This window comes from Bison bison, unplaced genomic scaffold (assembly GCF_000754665.1).
Source record: "Bison bison bison isolate TAMUID 2011002044 unplaced genomic scaffold, Bison_UMD1.0 scf7180017864299, whole genome shotgun sequence".
Taxonomy (NCBI): domain Eukaryota; kingdom Metazoa; phylum Chordata; class Mammalia; order Artiodactyla; family Bovidae; genus Bison; species Bison bison.
The window spans coordinates 4,295,124-4,306,070 of record NW_011494871.1 but is presented as its reverse complement, the minus strand read 5'-3'; positions in this window follow the sequence as shown (position 1 = coordinate 4,306,070).

Below are 10,947 nucleotides of genomic sequence, written 5' to 3'. Positions count from 1 at the left end.
AAGATCCCCTGGGGAAGGGAATGGTAACCCACTCTAGTTTTCTTGCCTGGGAAATCACATGGACAGAGGAGCTTGGTGGGCTATAGGCCATGGGGTCGAAAAAGAGTGGGACATGACTGAGTGACTAAACAACAAATCGTGTGTGTTATGAAGAAAAGCAGCTCTTACTGGAAAAACTCTGTGGAGATGGGATGGGGATGGCAGAGAACTACCTTAGAAATTAGTCAGTTCTGACTAGAAAAGCCCATCAATCACACCATGCCAGGAACAACATGCCTGTTCAATAGGTCAGTTAAGCTTAAAAGTATATACACCTTCCACAGAAAGACTAGTTGGGAGAAATAAACTTGGTCAAAGAACATAAAGTCAAAATAATTATTGAGGTCTCTTACCAAATGACAAACATTTTTGTCATCTCTCACCAAATAGCTGTTTCAAATGCAAAAAGGAAAAAAAATCACAACAGTTGATACAAAAAAAAATATTCCAGTATAAAGCCTCAAAGGTTTGCCTCTACACTGGAATGCTGTCCTTTGATAAACACACCACATACCAGAAACACCACCTCACTCAAAGTGTGGTCTATAAATCACTCTTAATCCTAAAAGCGTTTCATTTCACACCAGAGACCAAGGCTCTTGTAGACTGTCCTGGACAGCGCTTCAGAGTCCTTGGCTCTTTGCCCTGAATGTGGCCTGTGCGGTGGAAAGCCTGGTCAGCCCGCGGAAGCTGTTTCCTTGTGTGGTGTCAAGGCTGCAGCAGTCTGCCGAAGACAAGCTGTCCACCCCTTGTGGATGTCTGATTCATCAAATGATTATAAACTATCCCTGGAGCTAAGAGCCAAGGACTGGAGAAGACAAAGAGAGAACGTTCCAGAATGTGTAGGATTTTCTACTCAATGCCTGCTCTTTAAAAACTGTTTCCATTACAGCGGAATTAAGCAATGTGGAACCCAGGAAGAAAACATACTGATGCTTCTAATTCTTAGAAGTCCTGCAGTGCATGATGAGATGGGAGGGAGAGAAAGCCTGTGTTTTTCAGGTAACAGCTCAGGTTCAACAGCTGCCTGGGGCCTTTCAGGACAAGGCAAGAGATGAAGACAGAGGGTACGGCCCACTCCAGGGCAGTGAGCGTTCCCCCACCCTGCCGTGTGGACCTCCACACCCTGCCACCTCCTGAGTGCCAGGAGTGCCCTGTCTTTCACACTCCAGGGATCAAGGAGAACATTGAGATGGTGCTTCACCCTACAAAACTGGCAGGGAGAGTTTCTGAAAACGAACAGTACACACGCGCACAGACATCTTCCGCATCAGTAACTAAATGCGAGGATCTACAGTACAAAATAATTTATTGAAAACAGCCAGTATGTTCTTGTAAACCCTCTAGTGTCAAGTTTTCAAGTTGATTTTCAGGGGCTAATGTATCTAACAATGTATTTAAGTAGGACAAGGCAATTTTAAAACCCATTAAAAAAAAAAACAAAAAACTTATTTAATATACATACAAGTGCTTTGGGGGAAAACTCTAGAGTCCTATAATACAGTTCATGGAATTGAGCGGTTAGACACACAGACCTAACATGGGGAGTAGTGTCTTGTTGAGGAAAATGTTTATTGAAGTTCAGTGTACTACTTAACTTAGATGGCTCTCTGGATAAAGCCAAGGAGATTATGGTTTAGAGGTTAAGAACTTGCCTAAACTAGTTACCTGATATTTTTTTGGTGGGGGGGGGGGCGGGGGGTTAATTCACAATTATTTGATTCACAATTATTATCTTCTCCCTAGAAGCTAGATGGCATGTTTGTCATCCTGGGGAGAAATTAGGACAAGATAGACCGTAAGTCCAAGGTCATTACCTTTGGAGTGTAACACTGCGAGGACCAGCACTGGCTGCTATTCAGGTGTAGTTCTGACTGAAACTCACCCAGCCTGGAAAATGTTACTTGAATAATTTGCTATGATTGCTTAGTCATATAAAAATGGAAACCTATGTAAAAGGACCTAAATTAATAACTTCAAAGCATAACAAATCAAAAGCTTTTACTGTGGAAACTGTGTTTTACCTTGGAGGACAGTGTGGTACGGTGGGAGCTAGCCCCACCAGCCGCTGGGTGCTCTGGGCCAGTTGAGGACCTTCTCTGAGCACCTTTCCTCTCCGTGAAAGCAGACTAAGCCCTGTTCACAGAGGCGTTAGGAGAACTCAAGAGATGAGACGTGTAAAGGACTTTCTTTGTATTGATGTTCCTTCGGAGGGACAGGGCTCACTTAGGTATCTGAATATGCCACAGCATTTTTATTTTAATCTCAATTATCTCCTTCCATTTATTCTCTGTAAAGAAAAACTTCCAGAATGTTAATTTTTATCTGCTGCACAATTCCGGCTTTTTGTTTTGTTTTTAAATATTTATTTGGCTGCACTGGGTCTTAGTTGCTCCTGGGCCTGTGGAATTTTAGCTCCCCAACCAGAGTTCAAACCTGTGTCCCCTGCATTCCCAGGTGGATTCTTGACCACTGGATTTCCAGGGAACATAATTCTGTTTTGATGAGAAGCTGAGGGATTGTTTATCAATGCAAAGAATATGAAGGAAATTCTATCTTCCTGTGGTTAATGAAGTGGGAGATTTTCTGTGTACAGTGTACCTGATATCAAAATCACCAGCCTGCTTGACAGAGCTCCCCAAATCCTCTCATGACACTGAGTGAGATTTTAAGGGGCCGACAGGGAGATGGGCAGACCCAGCGGGCACACAAAGCCCTCACACGGCCATGACCGATGAACTCCCTGACCAGAAGCATGTAATGTGAAAGTGTCCTATCCCGTGTGTACAAAAAGAAAGCTGGTGCTCCTGGTTCTTCAGCCTTTCCAACAGTTCAGCGTGTTCACTGGAGAACTACGTCTGCTCTGTGCAAAGCCGGGAGCTGGACAACTCCCCGGAGGACGTGACCAACACGGGGACGTGCTCTGGACAGTTCACCCTTCAGAGCAGAACCTCTCACCTGGAAAGTTCAGACTGAGCAGAGTTACCTTGATATGTTCTCTACCACATCTCTCGACACTCTTAGAAGAGGGAGTCAGCAGTTCCCTCTTCTTAGGTCTGAATCAAGGACATGTTCAGGTCACCTTAAAAAAATGAGGACGCAGCCACAATGCGTGGAGAGAGGGTGATTCCACTGCTGCCCTCACTGACTCTGTGACCTTGTCATCTTGGTTACGTCATCTATAAAATGAAGATATTTCTACTACCCTTCCAGAGTTTATATGAGGATCAAATACAGTTATATAATTACTCTGTAACTATAAAGAACTGAACAAATGTAAGGTTTTAAGAATAATTTTAAGTGTGGGTCTACAGTATCAATTGTTACATTAAACTGTTAACTAAAACACAAAAATACTATATAATAGCATCTATCAGGTGCATAGTAATTAATAGCAGAACATATTATCTCACTGACCCTCAGAAGAACTTTTAAAAGCTATTGTTCCCTTTATCCGTTAGACCAGGAAGGCTCAGGGAGGCTCCCTCGTCCGGGGTCAGCGGGTCAGGGAACACCTGGTCTGACCTGGACAGCTCTGACTCCACATCCAGACAGCCTTCAGCTCACACACACCCTGATTTTATCCCATCCATGAAGATGTTTTCTACATTTGAGGATGATCAAGTGCTGCTTTGTCGGACACAACCGAGCGACTCAACTGAAGTGCTGCTTTGGTGTAACATTGATTACAAGTTAATGTATTTAAAGATGATGCCCATGAAGTTTGATAGTAAGGAAAATGATGTTTTCATGAACCAAGTTTTGTGCGTTCAGTCTGTCAGTCACGTCCGACTCTGCGAGCCCATGGACCGTAGCCCACCACGCTCCTCTGACCATGGGATTTCCCATGCAAGAATTCTGGAAGGAGTTGCCATTTCCTCCTCCAGGGGATCTTCCCGACCCAGGGACTGAACTCCCATCTCTTCCGTCTCCTACATTGGCAGGTGGGGTTCTTCACCATTGTGCCATCTGGGAAGCTAGGTTCTTGACCAGATAGTCTCTAACTCAAGTGACTCTTTTCACGGTTAAGGTTAACAGAAAACAGCCCCATTTCCAACATGTTTCAGCTTGAACTTAGAAGTCAACAAGGGTTACTTGTCAACAGTGCCATCTCTCAAACTGACCTCTTGGAACATAAACTCCAGCAGAGCTTTGCTGTCTTCCTGTGAACCTGTGGGAGGTCTGCAGGCAACACCATGGACGCAGACAGCTGGACCTCAGGGCTTGGGTTGCCCTGTGTTCATATCCACTTACTAGCTGTGCAGACTCAGCACGGTTACTTAACTTCTCCAGGCCTCAGTTTCTTTTTCTATAAATGGGAAAAACACCATCTACTTTGAAGGAGATTTAAACTGGTTTTTCCACCTGGCTGGTCTTCTTACTTTACAGTCACTGTTACGTGTCTGCTTTTGGCTAGAAATAAGCCTAGCTGGATTCTTCATGTCCTGGCTTGCTATGAAGCACACTGCCCTCAGATGGGGACCAACTTATTACAACAAGAAAACAGAAAGGGAACCCCTGACTGCTAGAAGTCTGGGCAGCAGGCGGTGACACACCTGTAGGCTGACACTTTTAAAGACTGACATTTTCAGTAGAATAAGTTCTTTTCTCTTCTAGTTTTATTAAGATATAATTGACATGCAGCACCATATAAATTTAAGATGTACAATGTACTGCTCTGACTCATATACATCATCATGAAACGATGACCATAAATTCAGGGAACATCCATCATCTCATACAGAGGCAATGTTAAAAAAAAAATGGAAAAAAATTTTTCCTTGTGATGAGAACTCTTAGGATTTACTCTTAGTAACTTTCATATATAACACAGCATTGTTAATTATCGTTGTCATGCTGTACTTACATCCCTAGTTCTTATTTATCTTATAACTAGAATTTTGTACCTTCACCGCCTTCATCCAGTTCTCCTCCCCTCACCTCCTGCCTCTGGAAACCAGAAATCTGATCATTTTTCTCTGAGTTTGTTTTTGAAGTAGAATTGATCTACAACACTATGTTAGTTCCTGGCATAAACAGTGATTTGATATTTTTAAACATTTCAAAATGATCACCATGATAAGCCTAGTTGTCATCTGTCACCAAAGAGAGTACATAATTACTGACTGTATTTCCATACTGTGCATTTCATAATGTGACTCATTCATCTTGTAACTAAAAGTTTATACCTCTTGATAGCCTTCACCTATTTGCTCTCCTTTCCCCAGATCCCTCCTCTCTGGCAATTACTTGTTTTTACTCTGTATCATGACTCCGATTCTGTTTAGTTATGTTTGTTCATCTGTTCCGTGTTTTAGATTGCATATAAATGAAATCACACAATATTTGTCCTTCTCTGACTTATTTCATATTATCTTCTAGATCCATGCATGTTGTTGCAAACACCAAGACTTCATTCTTTTTTATGGCTGAATAATATTCCATTGTGTGTGTATGTACACACACACACACACACATCTTCTTTACCCAGTCATCTATCAATGGGCACTTAGGTTGCTTCTGTATCTTGGCTATTGTAAATAATGTTGCAATGAATTCATATCTTTTTGAATCAATGTTTTCATCTTCTTTGGATAAATATCTAGGACTGGAATTGCTGGGCTGATGGTAGTTCTACTTTTAATTTTTCGAAGAAACTTCATACCATTTTCCATGGTGGCTGCACTGATTTATATTCCCACTAGCCATGTAGGAGGGTTCTCTTTTAACACATCCTCCACCAGCACTTGTTATTTCTTGTCTTTTTGATAACAGTCATTCTGATGGGTGGGAGGTAGTATCTCACATGGTTTTAGTTTGCATTTCCTGGGTGTTTAGTGATGTGTCAGCAGCAGAATAGTTTCTAATTAAAAGGCCCTAGAATCCCCATTTTTTTCTCATCCATTTGATGACAAAGTACCATGTTTGCCATGTAGACAAACAAAAAACTAGGAGAACAATCATAGAACCAAGTTCTGAAGGCTTAGATTACAAGGTCTGTGGAGAACATAAGTTGGACTCTTTTACTTTCATGGACACTGAACTAGATGAGAATAGTCGCCTTTCTTTAGGGAATGAGATGATAATTGATACTTATTTCCCCAACTGTATATTAATCACTTCTGAATAAAAAAACCTGTTAAGTATTCCAAGCACCAGGATTTATGCTTAAGTATGCAAGTATGCAGAACACAGTAAGCAAGCAAACCGGGATCTGAAATGATTTTAGATCAGGCATCTCTATGATACGTGACCCTTATCTTGAAATCTAAGCTCCAATTAAAATTCATTCTGAGATCCTATATAATTTACCAAGTGGTGGTGAGACATTAAGAGTTGTGGACCAAGTCCTTTGAAGATCCAAGAGAAAACTGAAGACTCTGTTGTCTTAGTGTGGAGCCAATGTGATGAACATGGCATAACAGATGTCAAATTACAGAATGCGTAATTTAATTCTGTTTAGGTCTTAGGTATGCTAATTTACTGAAAGAAGTGTAGGTTTGGTTTTCCCCCCATTCTGAGGACAGGAGGAGAAGGGGCCGTGGCAGAGGGTGAGCTGTAGGATAGCATTACCACTCAATGGACCTGAGTTTGAGCAAACTCCAGGAGAGAGTGGAGGACAGAGGCCCCGGGTGTGCTGCAGTCCATGGGGCCGCAAAGAGTAGGACAAGACTCTGACTGAACCACCACCTGGGGATGGGGGCTGGTCACCCAGGGCAACCAACTAGTGATTAGAGACTGGGAACTGTCAGTCCCATCCACAGACCCCTGGGAAGGAGAGAGGGGCTAGAGATGAAGTTCAGCCACCAGGGGCCAATGATTTAATCAGTCGTGTCTGTGGAGTGAAGCCTCAGTGAAACCCCGAAAGGACAGGGTGTGGAGAACTTCCGGTTCTCCTTCGATTCTCCAACTTCCGGTTGGTGACTGCATGGAGATTTGAGGAGAGGTGGAGTGCCCAGGAAGGGCGTGGAAACTCCCACCCCTTCCCACAGGCCTTGCCCCATGTCCTTCTTCATCTGTATCCTTTATAGTAAACCGATAAAAGGGAGTAAACGTTTCTCTGAAATCTGTGACCCACTCGAATGAATTAACTGAGCCCAGGGAAAGGGTCATGGGAACTTTCAGCCAGTAGATCAGAAGCACGAGTAATAACCTGGATTTGCAACCAGCGTCTGAAGCGGGGGTGGGCAGGAAAGCCTTCTGTGACCCACTCGAATGAATTAACTGAGCCCAGGGAAAGGGTCATGGGAACTTTCAGCCAGTAGGTCAGAAGCACGAGTAATAACCTGGATTTGCAACCGGCGTCTGAAGCGGGGGTGGGCAGGAGAACCTTGAGGGTCTGAGCACGCTCTGATACCACCTCCAGGCCGACCGTGTCAGAACCTAACTGCCCGACCGACTGTCGGAGGGGGTGAAAACACACCCTGCAGGCCTCCACGTGCTGTTAGGCCACATAGTGACTGGGGTTTCTGACAATTTCGAACCAGAACAAAGTTGATTTTCAATGGCGAAATAAAACTATGCAACTCTACAACAGTTCACCCTATTAGGTTTTATTCTTTGAAGTGTTATCGATCAGCGAACTCCCCAAATCTGGTGACATGCAGTAGGTGTGTAAAGTGTAGAGCAGGCACTCACAAAACCAGCCGCCACTGCCTTGGGGGTCAGTGCTCACGACTGTGCGACGCACTCAGTGGGAGCCATTTCCTTTCCTTTCCAGACCCAGAGAAAACAACAGAGCCCACTGGGCTAGGCTCAGGTGAGCTCTCTGCACTCCTCTGCCCCGTCAGTGTGTGTGAGATCCGCTTGGTTCCTCCTGTGCAGACTGCTCCACCAGGAGCACCTCCGCCTCTGCCTGCTCCCGTCACGACCACCTTCTGCCTAATGAACTCCTCCCGCCCATCCCAGCATGTGCTCACCTCCGTATGGACAGAGGACGCTAAAGACCATCAACTACCAGCTGGTGGTTTGCAATCCCTGAGCTTATAGTTATCTCAGCCTCACAAATTCAGATTCAGTGCAATTAAAAGTGCAGGATGCCCGTCTTCTATTTGCTCTTGTAATGAATGTTTTATACCAACAGGAGGAAAGGTACCAAATGCGCCATGGGAGAGGTGGTAAGGGAGGTCAGCACCTAAGGCTCTCGCAGAGAAGACATCAGAGAGCGGGGTCACCAGGCGTGGCCACCTTCACTGAGCTGCTCCGTGATGCTAACGCCTCAGCCCTTCCTCCCTTGGAAGCCACAGGATGGGCCTGCTTCCTTGCTTGTCGAGAATTCCTTTTCTTCTTGGAGCTTGTCACTGTTCTGGCTGAGTTTGCAAGTGTCAGCTTGTGAGTGTACATGGTCATGTCAGTGTGATCACAGCTTTCCCTCCCTGCCGGGGCAGTTGTGCTCACTCACACTCAAGTCACGCACACACAGTCATTTGTTCACTGGCCTAGCATGAATGAAAGCCTGCTGCCTGCCTGGCCTGTTTCAAGTGCTGGGGACACAAAGGCAAACAGGGAAAGAGCCCTTGCCTTCTGGAAGTCGATGTTCAAGTGGAATTAGACAATAAACAGAGAGATACAGAATATGACGTCAGTTAACGTGAGGACCAGGGAGGAATGAAGCCAGGTCAGGGGACAGACAGTGAGGGCGGTCTGGATGGATGCACATGTGTTATCCTGGAGAAGGCAGCTGTGGGTCGGTGGCCTCTGAGATGGTCTTGGGGATCCCCACCTCCTGGTATTCCTGCCCGTGTGCAATCTCCTCCCCCCAGTAGGAGCTGGACCCACTTCTCTCAGACAGAACAGGGTGGACGTGGTGGGCTGTCGCTGCTGAGATGGGGTATGAAGACTCAGCTTCCATCTTGCATTCTCCCTCTTTCCCAGATCTCTTGCTCTGGGGGAAGCCAGCTGCCCTGGAGCAAGGCTGTCCCACGTGAGCGAGCTTGGAAATTAATCATCCTTGTTCAGGCCTTGAGAAGCTGCAGCCCAGATGATGCCTTGATTGCAGCCTTGCAAGAAGTCCTGAGTCAGATTCTTCTACCTTAGCTCCAATTAGATTCCTCAGTTGCTGAGTTTTAGGACAGTCTGTTACACAGCAATGGGTAACTGACACAGCGGTCAAGGATGGCCTGAGCAAGTACTCTGGAAAGACAGCCGGGTGAAGACTTGGGGAAGGGGGCTGGTGAAGTCAAGGGCAAGCACCAAGGCCCCGAGATGGAACACTCCAGGCAAATCTGAAAGAAACGGGAAGGCCAGCATGGCCTGCGGTCCCAGCTGGCCATGTGGCGAGAAGAAACAGGCAGGGACCCTGCGGATAGAGACATGCCCAGTTCTAGAAGGCTGCTGTTCTAGCCACCACTGACTGTCTTCAACGCGGCCAACACGACAATGGTAACAGTAATGGCTAATGATTGAGTACTTAAGTCTACGAGGAACTGTGCTGAGTGCTTTAGGGCATTTACACTTCACCATAACCCTGTAAAGTAAGTATTACTACTAGCTCCATTTTACAGATGAGAGGACTGAGGCTCCGAAAGGCTAGGCTGCTCTTCCACACGTTTGCAAGTTAGGAGCAGTGAAGCAGAGATGACAACCAGGCCCTGCCTTCAGAGTCCTTACACTTCACCTCTACCCAGTCCTGTCCAAAGAGGCCCCTAGGAAGAAAGCCTCTTTCACCCTTAAAAAAGAAAAAAACAAAAACCCAAACCTCCAAACCACAAACTGTTGTTAAAAGCCAGCCGGTCTAGCCCGTCTGACTAGATGCTCTGGGCAGCTTCATCTTCTCTAGGAGCCCTTTGGACAGAACTGTTCTGGGCTTTATCTGCACTTGCTCTGACATCTGACCCAAGTTAGCATGTAAACTAAGAAGAGCACGTGGGTGGTAGCTTTTCTTTTTGACATTTATTAAGAGTCTTACATAGCAAACATGGAATCTATGGAGCACTGGCAGATAAAATACTGATATATTACATTTTATGCAATTCGATGCTTGGCTGGCGTATAGCTTGAACCCTGATTCCCCGTCAGTATTCACGTACTTGGCACCAAACCAGGAATCCATCTGCTATGGAACTTACTTTTCCTTCCTGCTTAACCTCTGTCTTACAGCTTAAGGAAGACTGTGCGTGTTCCATTAGAATCTTAATTTCTTCATGAAAAGAAGAAACAATCCACTTATCTTCGATTTTTACCTATATTCAATTATATTAGGAATGCTATTTTATTTAAACTATCTTTTTTAAAAAAAGCAATGGCTTTAGCAGACTAATAACCTTCCACACTGCTGCTAAGTTGCTTTAGTTGTGTCCGACTCTGGGCAACCCCACAGATGGCAGCCCACCAGGCTCCCCGGTCCCTGGGATTCTCCAGGCAAGAACACTGGAGTGGGTTGCCATTTCCTTCTCCATGCATGAAAGTGAAAAGTGAAAGTGAAGTTGCTCAGTCGTGTCCAACTCTTCTCAACCCCATGGACTGCAGCCTACCAGGCTCCTCCGTCCATGGGATTTTCCAGGCAAGAGTACTAGAGTGGGTTACCGTTTCCTTCTCCAGGGCATCTTCCCAACCCAGGGATCGAACCCAGGTCTACTACATTGTAGGCAGATGCTTTACCCTCTGAGCCACCAGGGAAGCCCAATAATATCAACAGCTAACACTAATTGAAAGCATGCTATATGGGCCAGATACTATCCTAAGCACTTTGACTCTATTATCTAAATTAATATTTAGAATATCCCTGTATGGTAAGTATTGTTATCCCAATCTTACAGGTGAAGAAACTCAGGCACAGAGAGGTCAAACAGCTTGTCTGGGGTAACACAGCTAAAAAGCCTAGCACCGAGACCAAGACTCAGGCAGCGTGATTCCAACAGTGTGAGCTCTTAACTCAGTTATTTAGCCTGAAAAGGGGTGCAGGATTCC